We start from the raw sequence: 18,749 nt of genomic DNA on the forward strand, positions 1-18,749 counted from the left end.
TCAGATTTCATTATTAAGGTATTTATTCTAAGGGTAAAAATGCCACACAAATGACTTGAGTTCTCGGAGGTTTTTGAGATCGTTGTACCCAGAATATGGGCAATAGAGCCTCTTTAACTCTTTTGTCTGAAAAACGTTGGTGTTTTTGTGGGCTTTACTCTCAGGTGAGCGTATTTTGTGCTTGAGGACCTGAAAACTGGAACAGATGCCTGTGGGCTGGCAGGGTGGTGGTGGGTGAGGGTGACAGGGAGAGGTGAAGGGTGTCAGTCCCAGGCACCCCGTGTCAAGGGGCTGCAGCTCTTCACGGGGTATGGTCACAGGACCCTCACCGATCCCTTTCACTGTTCTGCTGAGAAACAGAAGATTTCAGGCACAGCGTTGCCCTCTTTATTCAAGGTTAACTCCTCTGTGAGAAAAGACCCGTTTATGCAGTGTAAAGCTGCCCTGGGACAGTGATGTGCACAAACAGCACTTTGGTGATGTTTACTTTGAGGAATCTTATTACAAGCCAAAAATGATAATTATTTCTTCATCAAGGAGCAAGTCTTCCTCATTGATTACTTCTATGTAGCAGGTTCCTCCAGATGTCATGGTCTTCTGCTGCTTTCAAGAGTTTTTATCCAAAAATCTAGCTCCCTAAATTAACACAGTGCAGCATGTGTGCCAGGACTAAACACTGATCACACACTATAAAAAGCATCTCATAAAACTAGATGCAGCATTGATATCTGCGGTTCCCAACATGAAAGCCTTGGATATGAGCAGTGATATAAAGCCACCAGACCTCTAACTTTTGGATCTCTGTCTTCCTTTCCACCCTGCCTGTGAATCCCGGGAGGAGAGAAACAGCAAGCCACGCACGGGACTGTCTGTTAGTCTGCGCTTTTTCAAAGAAATCTGGTTGCTGATGGGAGAAAATACAAAGTATGTTTAGAAAGGTTTACAGTTGTACAGCTACGCATCATTTCATCTCCCCCTCACTTCATGCAAATCTTTCCTACCGAGTAAGTTCACTGCTCGTCTTTGCTAATGCTAATATCCTCCTCAAGGCAGCATAAACCAGCTGTGATCCTTGGCCATGTTGGTGATACACAGAAGTGTTTTACCTGCTGCTTTTCTTTATACTTGTTTATAGTCCTGAGCAGTAATACTGGAAGTAGCTCTTTCCATATGGAGGAAAATTTTACTCTCTCAGCTTGCAGTCAATTCAACTTCACATACGAATGGTACCACATTGGCCAGAGCTCAAAGTGCACTAGTTAACGCCTAGTTAACAAGCCATTCAGAGCTAGTTCTTTATACTAGTTTTGAGTTGGTGGTTTGTTTTTTTTTTTTTTATATAATATTAAATTTTATGGAAATTGGTATGTCATCTCCTCTGGTTTTGAGCCCAACTTTGGAAAAAAACAGTGACTGATTTTCTCAAGTCCTCTTTCATTCTATAAGTCACAGCGTTTTGCAAAATACCGTTGTATCCCAAAGTGGGATATGCTGATTTTGTCTTTTCACTTCAGTGTTGTACATAAAAAACATGACCAGGACAGAATTTGCAATCCAGATGGAATTTTGGACATTATTTTTTTTTTTTTAAAGAGCAGTATTTCATCAATTTGAGGAAAAAGAGCTACTGCTAATTCACATTGCCTAGGAGACAAAGCCCTATAGTCACGGCTGAAACTTCTGTAGTAGGTTTGCCAAATCACAAAACGGCAGTGAAAAACCTTGTGTGCAAATAAAAGGGGCTTAGGCTGAAGACCAAAATATTCATATGAGGAACTATAATCACATCATCGTCTGGAAGGCTCAAGTGTTTTCTGTTCCTCGCACTGCAAGGCAAAGGCTTCTGTTCTTCTACTCTCAAGTGCAATGAGAATATCGGCCCTTTCGCATTTCAGTCAGTTGATTCTCATTAATTTGATGGCTGAGAAGCAGGCATGATGGAGAAGAGGGGAAAGAAAAAGCATTTTTAGTCTCGCATCTTTAAGTCTTTTTGAAAATTGAGCTGGATGCATACATATCATGACTGTGTATTTTGTTTATGCAGCCTGAGCTCTGTAAGTATATTATAAATAAGGCTTCATCCCTTATTCCATGTTCCCCTTTGTTCTTTTCACTTTTTTGGAGAGTAGACACACAATGGCTTTCAAGCGCATGTCAGCAAAGCCAGTTTCAATAAAGATGAAGTCTCGAGGCTCATCCTGGCAGAAGTAACTTACATCTGCGAAGCGCCTACACAGAAACTTTTTTAACTATTGCCAGACTGCTGACTGTGCTGTGTGTCAGCCTTGTGAAGTTTTATCTTCTGCATGTTTCTGTCATTACACTCACTATGTTGCTCAAGCAAAATCTTTGATACTCGTCGTGTTTATTTGGCTAAGAATCTTCACTGTCAGATTATGTCAGTAGAAGTAGCGAGCTTAAAAACTGTCTTGCTGGGATCAGAGCAAGTGGATTTGGTATGACTTTGAACCAAAGCCGCACGTGATGCGGCCGGTAAGATCTGGGTGGTAGATGAGGAAACTTTTATATAGCTATTGTAATGGTGTGGATTTCAGTGTATCTAAATATACCCAAAGTAGCCTCAGGTATATTAAGTTCTCTTAAATCCTTAACAAATTCCTAATGTTACGTTGCAGGTAACCAGGTCTGGTGCCGGCATTAACTAGATAAGTCCCAATTAATCTGAAAGATCCCTAGCATAATGAATTAGTTATGCCATCTTCTTTTCACCTCTCCCTCATCTGTTGAGATACAGGTTTTTGGACACCTGAACTCTTTCAGCTGTCTGAAGAAATTTTAAAGAAGTCAGGTGTGACCAGGTCTGTACATAACTTAATTTGAATAAGACCCACTGTCCCCACTGATTTTTTTTTTACTTAACAGAAAGTCGTAGAGTGCTTCTCCTAGAAGTGGGAGACCTGGGTTGTGGTCTCTGCCCTGCCTGCAAAGGACTAAGCTTACCCATCCAGGTAATTGCCCTCGTTACTGGGGCAGAGGCTATCCTGTGTGAGACCAGCCTCCACCCATCCTCTTCAATCACAGCTAGGTGCCAGCAGGCGTGTGAGATAATCCTATCCAGTGACACTCTGCTGTGAAATCGATGCTGATTCCAGGGAGTTGTATCTGGAATACTGGTCCTGCCCTTTTCTAGGTAAGTGCTTGTGCCAATACATGAGAGTTTTCCTCTTTTTTGCACAGTTTTGCGTCTTGTATGATACTTTCTTGAGTGATACTTGTGTTTCTGACTTCATAGTGTCTTTACAGAATCACAGAATGGTCAGGGTTGGAAGGGACCTCTGGAGATCATCTAGTCCACCCTCCCTGCCACAGTAGGGTCACCTACAGCAGATTGCACGGGACGGTGTTCAGGCGGGTTTTGAATGTCTCCAAAGTGAGAGACTCCACAACCTCTCTGGGTAGCCTGTTCCAGTGCTCTGCCACCCTCAAAGTAAAGAAGTTCCTCCTCGTGTTAAGATGGAACTTCCTATGTTCAAGTTTGTGCCCTAGATATGAAAGATGGCATTCCCTGTCTGAATTAATGCCGGTAGCTGGAGTTTTCCTCCTCCTGGTCTTTGCCCTAGCTGCTATTTTATCTAAAAGGTAGATACAGCTGCTGATGCCCATTCTCAGAAGGCTGTGCAGGCTGGATCTCGTGTAGGTGGAGGAACTTGGTGTTCAATGTACCGTCTGTACTAGAAGTTGATATCTTACTGTGGGAATCCTGCAATGCCTGAATTTTGTACTTTCTTGCCTGAGTTACCAAATATCAGTAGCCTAAATTTGACCAGACTCGCTACACGTCTTTAGAAGTGCCTGTGTTCCTCTCTTATTCACTGAACTAAAATGCAAATGTTGAAAACAGGTTATGTTCCTTCTAAAAAGCACTTAAAATTCCAGCAATTTACTGTCTGTGTTTAAAAAAAAAAAGAAAGAACACGAGACTTTTGTTTATAGGTGACCTAAAATTTCTGTATTTTTTTTGTGGTGAAATGTTAAAAATGGACTACTAAAATAATTACCCTTCCATATATAATGTTTTCTTGCAAATCTTGGTAAGACTTCACAAAATACTTTCTATCCTAAAGAAAAGGGAGAAATAAAACAACGCGATATTTAAGAAGCAGAGAACTGAGTGTTAGTAGGGTAATAGTGAATAATAACTTAAGGTTTTGTGATCAGAAATTCAGCATTCGATCCCTCAGTTGATTGAATTGAGTCTTACATTCATAAAAAGGCAAAATATTATTTTGATACTTGTGTAAAGCAGCATCATGAAAACTTCTAAAATGCCTTGGATTTTAAGAGGTGATTTATTATTATTACTTTTTTTTTTAATCTGAGGTATCATGTGAGAAGTTTCTATCAACTGAGAACTTGCCGTGGACCCAGGTCTATAGAGGTGCAAGCTTGTAGGAGGGTTTCCCAGCTGTGTTGGTTTGTTCTCAGACAAACCAGGCATGTGTGCAAGTATAATGCTACATTGTTTTTGTGGAAATATGTGTTCTCACAGTGCTTTTATCTAAAAAAAAAAAAGTGAAAATGCCAGATGTGGTTGGAATACGACCACCAGATGAACTCTCCAACTAGTTTATTTGCAGAATTGGTATATTCAAGAGATAAGGTGGTATTGTCCTTTTCAGCAAGTCTCTTCAGCTTGTCAGTCATAGCTCTTTTGGGATGCAGCTAGTTGGTGTACTGCACCTTTGTATGTGCCTGGATGCATCTTTGCAAGGGGCTCCCAGTAAGCAAAGCGAAGGAGTTACTGGTGTGGCTAGAACAAGGCACAAGGCAGATGTGGCAGAAGGAGCAGTGCGGGAGTATTTCTGAAATGTGACCTAGCTTCATGCTGGAGTCAAGAGAGCAAGCTAAGTGGAAGTAGTGAAAATCATCTCTTAAAATGGATTTTTATGCTACTCCTACCATGTTGGGTCTTTGTCTAGGTGGTTTAGGTTGGGAATGATAGAAGAGGCTTCGGGATCTTGCATGCGCATGAGTGCGCATAACCCTCTCTCTCCAACAAGATAATTCTCTTTTGCTCTGGTAGATCTTTCCAGCAGTTGGATCACTGTAAGTGCAGAAGGGGAGGAGTGAAGGAGAGTATGCAAGGGAGAAGGAAAACAGGGGAAACTGAGCTTTACAGTTAGAGAGTACAAAGCACCAACCTTATGTTTCCACAGGAGTGTTTTCCAGCGCTTGCCCATAAATAGGCAGCGTGGGAGAAATGGAGGGGATGTAGAAATAGGGGGAACTGAATTGTGGAATAGGATCATCTATACAAACTGCCATGAACTCCGATAGGGAAATCCGATAGAACAGAACTGGAGCAGAACTATGGTAACTGTACTGTGTCTGCAGAGTGGGGCAGTAGCCAAATTGGCAAGTCAGTGGTGCTGTTAGGTAGGAAGAGTTCTGGTTAACCTGTGGAAGAGCTGACTAACATAAGAACCTGCAAGATCCCATAAACGGTGTTGCTACCATGCACCATAGATCCCTAGGCACCGTGTGAAGGCTTGATCACACCCATCTTCATAAAGAGTCTAATCTCATCCCTGAGGGATAACGTGTCAGAAACTTGGCAAGTTGAAACTCGGCATCTTCCTAGATGCCCTGTTTGAGCTTGTCTTTGCCGCATGGCATCTTTCTCTTCCTTCCCATGATTTTGGGTTTTTTTTTTTTTTTTTTTTTTTTAAGCTTTAAGGTAAACATTGCAAAACAATGGAACTTTAACACACTTCCATCTCACCCAGCAGCAGGAGCAATTCAGTTTTATATGCAGTTGAGGTGGTAGGTTTGGAGGAAATTTTTGTTTATATGAGGTTTTAGAGGTGTTCACAAGCACTTTCAGGAATGCTTTAAGCAACTTGACTAACATCTGTCAAATGCCTCTGCTTTCATCCCCTTCCCAGGAAGAGAAGTGCATGTGCAGAGGAGTGTTTTGTTTAGGAATTTTTGGAATAATTACATACACGCATATTTACATGTTGGTGTCTGTTTATGTTAGGGAAGACAAGGTCTTAGAAATGTATCATTATATGTGTTGTTGAAGGTGGCAAGCTTTTGTGATGAAGACCCTTGCTCGTTTGTCTTTACTCTTGGGCAGCCCTTTCTTGGGTCAGCCCTGAAGAAGGTGCTTTCTCTTCCATCGACAAGCCGAATCTCCATGACAGCTGGCTGTAGGTGTATTGTGGTTTATTGCCTTGGTCTTGGACCAAGTCTGTCATAGATATGGTGGACCTGATGGTTGGTATGGAGCTGAAGTACCCTAACCTGGTGAATTCTGGAAGTTTTGAGAGGAGGAAAGGCTTTTTCTGATAACTTTCCTTAACCTTGTCAACTATATAGTGAATAGAAAAAGTCAGAAGCTTCAGAGAGCACTTCAGGATGGATCAGAGGGCGCTAACCCTTTGAGGCTTATATGAAGAAGACTAGTGGAATAATTGATGGTAAGCCCAGCTATGAAAAGCTCTGATAAAGTCTGAGACCACGCTGAGTTTATTGCTTAGAAGTGAAGGACGTGTGAGGAAGCCGTGCCTCCCATGCTGCTGGCACCCCAGAAGCTCTTGGCATTTTCAGAAAGTGAAAAGAGCCTTCTTCAGCCTTTCATGAAGGTTGTTCTTTATTGTGGTTGAGACAACTTCACAGTTAGAGGAGATGACAGCTTACATATGTTGTGTGAATGCAGTGCTTTATCCTCTTAAGTCACTGAATTGATTGTTGCAATCCAAGGGTATATGCTCCAAAAGCTTTGATCTCTTCTGCCCTTTTTTTAAATCGGCTAATTATATTTGTAAGGAGTAGCTAATCACTGTTCTCTATAATTGGAGGCTGACTGAAAAAAGCCATTAGTGTCTGCCAGTGCAGAAATGCTCAAAATGAAGTAATTATTCATAGCTTCACTTAAAAAATTAATAACCTAATTTTTAAGGAGCTGTGAAACGCAGCAGTGTGTCGAAAGGGAGAACGCTCCTCCTTAGAACTTGTGAATAGGAGTAGTCAGAAGCGTGTACAGCATTGTGCTTTCCACATGCTTTGAAAATTGAAGTGATAATGTAAAAAAGGTTGTTGTTTGGAAGCAACTTCTCTCCAGAATGCAAAATTCTGCAGCGTGTAAAACCATACAGTAATAGAAAAACTAATTTTCAAATTGGCAAGAGCATACGTGGTCTTTTCAAACCACCATCAAAGACTATGCTAAGTAAAATTAAATATACTAAGTGAAGTACATTTGTTACTAATACACAGACATTCTAGTTAGTGTATGTCTTGTTTGAAATTGCAAATCTAATGTAATTTTACAACTTTGTGTGTAGACCCAACTTGATTGAATCACTGCTGCTGCAGGAAAGGAACGCAGAATGATTCAACACTGTTTCTTCATTGGAATAATTTTGGAAGGCATTTTCTTTATGAAATATTGTTGACAAAATAAGTCATGGCTGCTATGTTTATTTACATAGTAAGTTTACATATGTTATTTACAGGATATGATTTACTTAACATTTTCTTTGAGGAATTTGTTTTCCTTTTCAAGTAGCAAGACTGAGAAATAGAGTAGGAGGAGGGGGAAGGGGGAAACTGGAAAAAATTAATTCATAACTGTTGACACCCTGCTGTTTTATACTTAGTTTTTAAGTATGAAAAACATTTGAACGTGACTATATTCCGCACACCTATCAAATAGTTTAGTTTCTTTAAAATTGGATAAATTATGAATCTGTATGTCTAGAAGCGGTCATCTAATGTAGGAGAAGGTCCAAAATAGGCTGATATAGAACATAAGGGTTTTTTTCCCTTCATCTCTCTCTTCCTGAACATTTGGAGCATCCAAGATGTAAGGGACTCAGTGGCTTGGAGCTTGCCCATTTGTTTCGGAGTACGGTCTTTCAATCTTGCATTTGTTTCTTTAAGCACGCTGATGAAGAGGGTTAATATCTGAAGTCCTTCCAGCGGCTCGCAGGAAGAAGGCATGCTATTTTAAACGGAAGGGGATTTGCTGTCTTGCATGAATTAAAACATCTGGATCCTTACACTTCGCTGTTACAGTTTGATTGAGCTGGGCTAGTCTTTGGCACATGGCAAGTACGGAGCCATATGGTCTCCGTGCTGTCAGCAAGCCTTTTCAGCGCATACCTTTGCCTACCCCCCAGCCCTCTCTGAATGGTAGCTACTACTGTGGCCTGAAAGATAAATGTTCCAGGAGGTTGTGCCCTTCTTGAATGGATTAATTACATTTTCGAGCGTAGAACGTCCAGTAGTCTGGAGTAGAAAGCTGAATCCCTCATTCCCCCTGCAGTGCTCAGAGCCCCCGCCCAAACTGGGCACCTTGTGCTGGTGCCAGATGTGTAGCAGCGCTTTGTGTCCCTTCCATCTTGCTTTCTAAATGTCTCCATAAAATCTCTAAGTGCTCAGCACAGCTGTTTTTTAGCATGCTCTAGGCATGTGGTTAAATGGAAAACTGATTGTTTTGAGAAGTGTCTAAACAGAAATTTACTTTCCAGTGACCAAAAGAATGGTGTTAAAGTCACCGTGCAGTTGCTAGCATAACTTTTAATTATTATTTTTTGAGTGGAGAGCAGGAACCTTTCCTTATGAGACTAAGTATGATATTTTCTAAAAACATAGGGATTCTTCCTTGTTTTCAAATATTCAAAATACTTAAAAAATGTATTTTTTTAAATAAGTGTCTGATATTTTGAATAATTTCTCTATTTTTCATTTTTATTTAAAATGAGTAGGAAGAGCATAAGGGACTAGGAAGAACATTTATATTTTTTCAATATAAAAAGAACCTGTAAGAAACAAAAATGGCTCAAATAATTTGTTGTAAAGAACTCTTAATATTGCTAAGATTTCTCATTAAATAAATGAAGACTATTATTTTCAGCCTTCTTTTCTGAGTCACTTAAGTACTGTACCCTTGTACTAAGAGCGTGGGTTTTTCATACATTTTCCCTCCTCCCTGCCATGAGGTAATGGAAATCTAGAGAATCAGTATTCGTCACTTAATCCAGAGGTTTTATCTTTTAATTAACACAAACCATGGACAATATTATAAAGATTAAAGAACACATTGACATTTCAGAGCACAATTCAGAGAGTGAACTGTTCAGAAAGTGCTGTTAGTGTCTATATTTAGCAGAGCAACTTAAGAACAAAGTTTTAATCTGATTGCTTCAACTTGTGTCTTATGTTAGTCAGAGTCCCGCAGTCCATTACGGCCGTTCTGCTGATGTCATTACCAAGTACTTTGGGGAGTTCCAGCACAAAATGAAGAATTGTGTGTGTACATTAGTGACTTCTTTCTACGTGTATTGCTTTGCATTGCTCTCTTTCTCTTTTGTGTTGTACTTGCTGTGATTTTTAAGTTCTGTAGTTCAAGTATACCTCCATGTATACTTTGAAGTACATGTCATATAGGACACGGTTTATACTAGCTGTTAAAGTTATTAATCTGAAAGCCAGCATGTTACTTGTTAGCATGGTTAGTTTAACTGCTCTGCTTTAAATTCTCAAATCTGCCTGGCCACTGTTATTACTTTCCTTTTTAATTTTAAAATTTGAGGAAAAGTGGTTGCACCCAGCTCAGATGACCTCAGTTCCACCTACAGCCCTTGGGCTGCTATTTCCTACTGACAGGCTTTGCGGTGAGGTTGTGGTCCTTCCCAATGAGCTTGTTAGAATGGCAGCTTTCAGGTTTTCTTGCAGTAGATATTTACAATTACTTTTGCAGTTGAAGAAACAGAAGAAAAACATGGAATTGATAATGTTAGAGAGTATTTTCAATGAGATGAACATTGATGAAATGTAAGCCATTAGGTTAGTTGGAAATTCATGTATATTTTAACTTTAATCTTTTATCAGAAGAAAAAAGTTTGATCCCTTGTTTTCTAAACATAGACAAATAAAGATGTTAAATGCCTATATTTCATCTGGTTACCCAACTCTCTTGATCAATGGGGACAGAGGCAGAGGGCAACCGTGATGAATCTGTCTTATTAAGTAGGAGAACAATAATAAGTGATGCTAACCAGCCTGTGCCAAGCCATCTGCCTGATGTTTACTTTTTTGAGTATTGGTCGTGCGTTCAGCAGTTTAAAAAGCCCTGATAAAAAAAAATGCCAATCTAGAAATGGCATCAGAGGGTCTGGATAACACAGGACGCTTAAGACGAGATTCATCTTGCCTAATGCTAAATGTCTTGACATTTTCTAATTCTGTAAGTTAATCTTAAATGAGTTAGGCACCTATATTTAGCAAAGGTGATTAGTTCAGCCTGAAATATTTAACGTAGTGACATCTGAGTTAGGATGAAATTCATCCAACCCCTCAAATAAGAAAGTTTTAGTGATACATCTTAAACTCTTTGGAAGTTTCATATGAATCAACTTTTTTTTATTATTGCTTTTTAGTGCTTTGGGGGTTAGATTGTTGGGATAAAAGACCTCTTTGTACAGAGTTCTTCACTGTAAAGCCAGAACAAAGCTTACGGAATCTTGTGTCATCCAAGAACGAATAAAATTTAAGAGGAAAGAATGTAACTTGTTTCATTCGCCTTCTTACCTTATGATTCACATAGGTCTGATATTCCATTTTTCTGGAGTTATGTATGTCACTAATTTAAACGAGACCTTGAATGTACAAGGAATCAGTTTCCATGTTCATAATATGTAAAATGCCAGCTTAAATATGAAAAGAGAAATTTGGATACAAAACTGGCCTTGGAATCCTCGTACCTTGTGCTGTGGTGCTCCTATTTGCGATGGCCTGCTCCAACTCCATAGTCTCAATGACTCTCTGAATGTTATATTTTTTCATTAAATACACAAAACAACATAGGCATACAACAACAAGATCAAGGCTTATTTCATGTTCCAGATATTTCGGTTGCTAAATTTTGAACATTGTTACTCAAAATCTGGCAGGAATTATTAGCATGAGAAAAGATGCAACTTGAAATGCTCCAGTAAGCCCCGCCTATTTAGAGAGACTAGCTTTGAAATCGTTTAACATATGGTTTCATGTCATATCCAGTCTCATTAATCTCTATATCTTTGGGATTGGAATAAAGTAAACCCGAGTGTTAGAAGGCGATCTGTGTCCCCTGAGAGGGTGGTCAGTGTACTGCTGGTTTAGCCGACTCTGCTGTAGTGGAAGAAATGCTGTGAAGAGCTGTGTCAGCTGAGAGCACTTCCTACATCGCTGCTCTGACTGTTCTCTGGGCCTTTCTAGAAGTCAGCAAACTCTGATTTTGGCAGTTTCGGGAGGAATCTGAGTAGCTGTTTTTGGAACCTTGGTGATGGGTTTTAGCGAGTGAAGATGCAGATGTGTGTTTGAAATGGTACAGAGCGCCAACCATCCAAGCAGCTGAGCGATGCTTCGTTTTTTTGGCAGTCTTCAGAGAGATGGAGTTTGTTCAGAGAAACAGACCGTACAAAGATTGAGAGCCTGGTGACGGTCTTTTGGCAAGAGAACAATGTGAATTATCTCACTGCTCAATGTAAGAAATTTTAATCTGCACTTTTGTTGCTTTTGAGCTTAGTGTTTTTTATGGAGATTTAAGGTACACAAGAGAAGGAAGGCAGTCTTTTATCAAACTAAGACAGCTGTAAAAGACGGGCAGGCTTTTGGGCAAAAGGTGCTTTCATAGAATGCACAGATGGATTTATTACATATATTTAAAATAAATTTGGGGGGTTTGTTGTTGGTTTTCTTTTTTTCTTCGTGGAACTAGGACTGAGAAATTAAGAGATGGGGGGGTTGTTTCCTGCAAAATGTTGTTTTTCCTGTTCTTAGTCATCTTTATTGGTATGTCTATGAGTTTATTCTGGTGCTTCGTGGTTGGGTGTTTCCACTCAAGTTCAACAAACTTATCTGTGCAGTGGATGAGCATATCAGGTTTTAGTATGCGCACATGTGAGATGCATTGATTCTGAGGATGCCTCTGTGGGGAGGCATGAAAGGCTACAGTTGGAAGGATATATTGGCTGTAAAAATACCTTGAGACGTTTTGGGTTTTGTTTGTGTTTGTTCTTTGGTTGGTTGTTTTTTTTTCAGATTTGTTTTTCAGTGTCAATTTGATGTTTAGTTGTCTATGGCATGCTTGCGTCTGGTTCTGAATTTGGTGAAATTTGGGAGATGGGGTGTTGTTTAAATGCTAACAGGGAGGCTTTTTCAAAGTTTTGTATGTAAGTAGTTGGCTAGCTCATAGAAAGCTGTTGTGCTTTTTCCTACATCAGATGAGTGTGGAAAAGTGATTCTGTCAAAAAAAAAAAAAAAAACAAAACCAAACCATACCCCCCCCCCCCCCCAAACCTAAAAACCTCACTCCTCTCCTATATATATATATATCAATCTATATAGTCTGTATATGAAAATATAAATATAAAATTAAAAAAAAGAAAATAGAATGATCCTGTATCCCTCCTATGTAGGACCATAGTGAATCAGTTATTCTTGCTAGTAGTAGCGAACTGGCGTTGAGAGGCTACAGAGAAAACAGGGAATACTATTGCAGCAGATGCACAAACACCAGTGTAAAGTATAATCGTCGCCTCATGAATTCACAATCTAAATAAATGAGTCAGACTAAAAGAAAACGACAAACATTCAATGTTCAGTATGGTGGTTTTCAAAAGCCTTTTAAAACCCAGATTTCTTAAAATACTCTTTAGTGGAAAGGTTTCTAACATTTTATTTGATACAGTGAAGATATTAATGGGCAGGGAGGTAAGGCGCAAAGGGATAGTATAAAGGGAACATCTGAAGCTTTATCTATTAAACAGATTTTTTCCAGTCTGGGTTTTTTTTTAATACATGCTTTTGAACTGTGCATTCTGGATATCATTTAACTTTCCCTTGCAACAGTTTTCCAGCTTCAGCTATTATATGACCGTAAAGCTGTGCTATTGGGATATGACTTAAAATTTCATTTTATAATTTGTGAGCTGTGCCTTCTTGTGTTCAGAAGGCAGCTACCATAGTTCTCAAACTACTGCTTTACATGTGAAGATTTGGAAGTGATTAAGCTATAAAAGCTGCTGTGACTAACAAACTAGAGTCTCTTTTCTCATGGTCTGAAACTGTAATCACTACAGAGGGAATATTTTTCAAATGCAAATTGTTTCTATGAATGCTACAATCCAGCTTGCAGTCTCCAACCAAGGCACTGTACAGTATGTTTGCAGTAAGAAAGATCATTTATCAAGGTGAAGAAAGTGAATGACAACTGCTTTTTCTTTCTATGTCATGCAGTTCAGAGCGATGCTGTTAAGGAGTAGGGGGGGAGGAAAGACAGACTTGTGTGCACATACTCGTTGCTTCGTCCAGCAGCATTTCAAGAAGCTCACAGCAAATCTTGTAGGTTTGTAGAATTCTGGTAAATCAAAATTTCATGTCTTATTGCTCAAAACTGAGATAGTAGTGTGATGGCTAATTCTTTTCTTTTTGCGGATAACCAAGGGACTGGTTTTGAAAGGACAGTCATTATTGTCCACATTAAGATTGAACAGTGAACACAGATTTTTTTTTTTTTTCATTTTTATTTTTTTTCAGCTGACTAGGCCAGCATCTAAGAGTTGCTAACAGTAAAACTCAGTGGCATTAAATTTGATGAGACATGTTTTCAATATTGGCCTCACATCTCGGTTCTTGAGGTATTCTGCTGCTTTTGTTAATGCTGGGGTGTGCTGTGGCAAATAGGATTCAGTATGGCAGCGAATAACAGCCATATCACTGCGGCTATTCTTCCCGCTCCCAGATCTTTCAGGAGCGAACGATGTCTCCTCTCTGTTCCGGTTCCCCGTCCTCCCTTCTTCTCCCATTTGTCCTGCTGAGGAAAGGCTGGCGTCCGTGCTGTCTGCTGATGGGGCAGGTCACAGCACTGGCACCTTATGGTACGCCGACAGCTGCGACTAGCTAAGCCGCAGTGTGGTTGTGCGTCCGGGGTGAAACGAAAAGAGCTCTGGCCTTCGGAAGCCATTGAGTGGGCAGACAAATTTGAAGTTAAATGTAAATAGCGCGCTTGTAGGCGTACGCAGGTGGTGTGAGGATCTGTGTGATGTGTTCTGTATTTGTAAATGGCTTCCTTGGAGAAGCTGCTGATGATTAGGCTCGGTAATAGTGTAGACAAACCTTAAGTGTGTCCCTGAGCGATCTAAACTGAAACTGGTCTTAATATGCCCTTTTTGAATGAAAGAAGGGAATACCTGAAGATCTGTGTCCAACTACTTAACTGGGAACTGCACACGAAAAGCCAGTTGGTTTCAGGGCTGTGCCCAGCCCATGTATTTTCCTGAGGTTACAGGTCAGTATTGAGCTTTGAACAGTTACACTGGAGAGTCTGTGTAAATTTTGGTGTTGGGGACTTGTACAGAAAAGCAAACTACAGTAAATTGGCTGCAAGTGTGTATCTTGAGGTAAATAGGACACATTTTACCATTTTAAAAACTAATTCAATTTGATATGTCCATAATGATCTCTGAATATAAAACAAATGGATGTGTATATCTAGCTTTCCAAAAATGACCTCTGAACTGATGAAGTTCAGTCTGGTGTAAATCTTTGCATTTACTTTTAAAGTTTATGGAAAAAAAAATGTTTCTGAGTCAATTTACATAATGGGTCAAAGGTATTTTGTAAGGGTATTTTAGAAGGGATGGATTTTAGGGTGAACAGAACTTTAGAATGGGGAACGATTGGGAAAACTGGGGCAGAAGAACTTGGGTTATTGAAATAGCTTCTGACAGCAACTTTTTGGGGAAGTTATTGTGTTAAACATATTTTTGAGGTTCACTTTCAAACATGTTTTCATGCGTTTCTGTACATTGGTGAATTTTCATCTTTCACAACCATAAGTTAGACAGTTAATACCTGAGTTAAAGGCACATTGATATTCTGAAGTTATAGATTTTTGTTGAATAAACACATTTCACTTTGGCCTGAAAGTTTTTTATTTTCTTTTTTCTTTAACAATAGAACTACCCCTCTGTAGGGTCACATTTGGCTGTCTTTGCAGAGAAGTACATTGCATATTTTGTCCCTTTCCACATGGACACAATTTGCAGGAGGTAAAAAGATTCGGGCTTTCCTGTTTGTCAGACAAGGAAGGTATTGCTAAGGAGATAAGATTTTTGGAAGATCTTTTGCCTACTGCGATATAAAAAAATGTAGAAATGTACGTGTTTTTCTTCCTTGTCTGTCTGTATTTTAACTCGGCAAAAATGTGCTTGCTTAGTTGTTTTAATTCGTCGTCATTAGGTGCAAATGATCTCATACATGAGATAAATCAACAACTTCAATTTCAGGGAAGTGACTCAAAGCATTGTAAAACTACTGCATAAGGAGTAGTTTCTGTGAAATGTAATTTTTCAACAAATGTGTATGAGGAACTCAGTTCATTGCCTACAGTTGTACTGAAAAGAGAGAACTGGTTGTATTCACTTTGGCTGTGCAGGTCTTGTCACAAGCTGAGCGTCTTGGTACATGGGTTGGCAAAACCAATGAGCTGGTGAAGTCAGCAAGAACTGACGTGAATAGGCTAAAACTCTGGACAGAACATTTTTCCTTCGTAATTCATACTTTTATTTGAAATCGTATTTTAGGAAATACTTCTTACTTGGTTTTGAGACTAGAGAAAATGGTTTCAGTATGTCCCTGTAAAATCCTGCTGGAAATATCTTGAAAACTTTGCTTCCTTCTTGCACATCTTTCATCATTGCTGTTTTTCACATAATGCTCAGATCACTGCCTGTTGATGGCAGTTAGTTGAACTAAAGAAATAGTGACACTTTTACTGTATCTCCCTTTATCTTCTGGAAATTAACTCTGTATTTCTCTACCACCCTGCTCGTGCTTCTTGCATCTTTTCTCATGTTCTTCACGCAGAAGCCTTCAGCTCTGAGCTGGTGGCTGCAATCATCTGAGACCAACCAGTCTTTTCTGTTCTTATTTTTTATGTATTTTTGCTGCTCTTTGATACTGCTGTTCAAGAAGATATTAAAAGTCAAGAGCCAGGTGCTTGAAGCCATGAGCTGCTGTCAGTAAGAAGAGGAAGGTGGTCACGCTCCTGTGCAAAGAGCGGGGAAGGAGATGGTAGCAGAGCCTGCGCTGTGCGGCTTGGAGAAGAGTTGGGCACTCCCCACTTTTGTTATCTGCAGCTTTTATGTAGTTAATTAATGAGTTTCATTCTTGTCATCTGCTTATCTTCCGTGAACTTAATTGCTTGGCAAAGGCTTTGTTTTACTGTGTATTAACTGCTGTCAGGGTTTTGCATTAAGAACATGACATTTATTAATGTTTTACATAATTGTTTTCTCCCTGGTCTCATAAGCTAAGTTGAAGCAGAAGACGTGAAAAAGGCTTCACAGCAATGCCGGGTGGAGGGCTCTGATCTGGGTTAGTTCCTGATAATGTTTGAGTCGCACTGTTAGCATAGAGGTAGGTTGGAGGGCAACTGGTAAAGTCTGTGTCCTGCGAACTAATTCAGAGATGACCCCTGTGAGGGAAACCCAGCTGACAGGGTTCTGTGCCCAAACAGCTGGAGCTGAAAGGTGGTGGTGTTTATTTTTTATGCTGATTTTGAAACAGTAAATGTCCAGCTCGTTCGGGAAAAGAAATCTAAGGTATACTTGTTAACAGTGCAGACACCTGTATTTTCATAATGACAAGCCATAAGATCTTGCTAGTTAGAATCATAACTTAAAATACATGAAAGGACCAAAGTATTATGGTTTAAACTGGTTTCATGCTCTCTCTGTAAATTTCCATGCAAAACAGTGAAAGTGGAATCGCAGCCAAGAGCACTTAACAGTGCCTTCAGGTCATCGTGTCCTTGTGAATGCAAGAGTTGCTATCTCCCCGTTTATGAACCCGGGAAATGCTGAAATGCAATAAGCAGAGCTGAGATGAAAGCTCTCCAACATAGCAGGAGCTGGGAAATGACAAACTGAGGTCTGCCTTCTTGTATATGGGACCGAACACCCTGCCATTCTTGGTGGGATGTCAGACCTTCATGGTAGGGGTTTTCGTATGGTTGCTGTCAGCTGTTGGGAGGTCTGTGAGTTTTCAGTTCGGTACTGTCGTGTGCTGTGGCGCAAGGAGAGGAGGTTTGCTACTGCGTCTGGGTTCATCTGTCAGCCAGGAAAAACTATCACAGTTATTAGTGGCCAACTCAAACCACAGCCAAGTAGTTTGCGCTGGCTCCCCAAGTAGGAGCCTTGCAAGACTTCCCTTGGTTTTCTTCCTGGGCTGGATCAATGGATAATGAATAACACTCCCGAGTAGAGAAGAGACACAGCTACTCCCCATTGACAAGCTGGGTATTTTATCAGTTATTCTATCCACAGAATGCGAGTTGTTGAAAATAGTCTCACAACCTTGTTATGCCTTAACAGATGCATTAAGAAACAGAGGACATCAACAAGATAAGGACCGTTGGTTAGGTGTACGCTCTGCTTCATTTTTCCTTGACTCTGTGTGATGCACTGCTGCTTAAAGCAACAGTATATTGCATGCTCAGACGGTACAGCTTATATTTATACAAATATTCTTAATAGTGGTGGAGATTGTAGAAAAATTGGTCCTGGCTGGTTGGGGACCTCTACATTTGAGCTCCCAATAGTGTTTTTGCTGCGGCAGGCTTGAGAGCGTGTTGGGTGGGACTGATTCCACTTGAGAAATAGGAGGCTAATGTGTAATTTTGTCTTCTTCCTTGTAGTCCCAATAACTGAGAAACTGCTCTGCAAGATGGAGATTATAATGGGTCTCACAGCAGAGAGTTGGAAGAACACAGTCTGGAACTAGTAGTGCATAACCTAAAGTCCAAGGGTAGGAAATAAATTTAAATATGGAGATGAACCATTTTACAGAGGGTAAAGACTGCTTCTGAATAAATTTGCAGTTTAGTGCCTTCATACTGTGACCTTGTACAGTGAGTAAGTATATTTTGCATGGAAACTTTTTGCTATGCTAGAAGACTTGTAAAAAAAAAAAAAAAAAAGATTTTTGAAAATCAAAAATACTGTCCTCTCCTTACTTCTAATAAAAAGTCACTTAACTCTAGAGTGATTATTACATGAAGCATTAGCTGCCTTGTGATAAATGCTAAATGGTCATAGCAGTACATTTTATTCATTCTGTTTCCTCGCTCTGAATGATTAAATGCTTTATTGATTAATGAGTTTGCCCTTTCAGTGGAAGGTATTTATACTATGAATAATTTTATTGCCATTAGAAAATTCCAAAGGAAATATTTCTGCAGACTTTGCTGTTGGTTTTTATTTTTTAGAAATAAAATATGAAACGTTAGAGTTGTAAGTATATGTATTTTTTTTTTTGTTATTGTAGAAGCTTTGTTGAATTCAGAGACTTGTTTTGAAAATGAGAAATGCGGAAAAAACATATAATTACGTTCCCCTTCAGAAAAATAGTGTATTTATATACACACGCAAGCTGTATGATATACCTTAGTCTTTCATACTGGACTTTCACACAGACTAGCCTGCGCAGTGGGAAGTCTGCTGAAGTCTGTGTGGTTTCACACTCAGTGCTAAGCGTTGCGGGTGAGTGACCTGTACGAATTGCCTGTAGGTGTGAAATATCCCGTGTAGTGGTTGTGGTGGTGTGAAAAGCTTCCAGGAATAGCTGCCGCCATGCGCCGGGGTAGCACCCAGTGCCATCAGCAGCATTGCCATTAAAGTCCCTCTGTGGTTGCTCCCAAGGGACTCGTGTGTATGGAGAGACAAAACCAAAGT

General features: G+C 39.8%; 1 protein-coding gene across 1 annotated transcript in view; it reads left to right on the plus strand.

Moving 5' to 3' along the window:
- The window catches only part of PDZRN4 (PDZ domain containing ring finger 4), a gene marked incomplete at its 5' end in the record, with an annotated part of 254,213 nt that overhangs the window by 9,544 nt on the left and 225,920 nt on the right, over positions 1-18,749 (plus strand). The gene's annotated exons all lie outside the window — the stretch shown is intronic.

Source organism: Vanellus vanellus (assembly GCF_965231255.1).
Source record: "Vanellus vanellus genome assembly, chromosome: 1".
NCBI classification, from domain to species: domain Eukaryota; kingdom Metazoa; phylum Chordata; class Aves; order Charadriiformes; family Charadriidae; genus Vanellus; species Vanellus vanellus.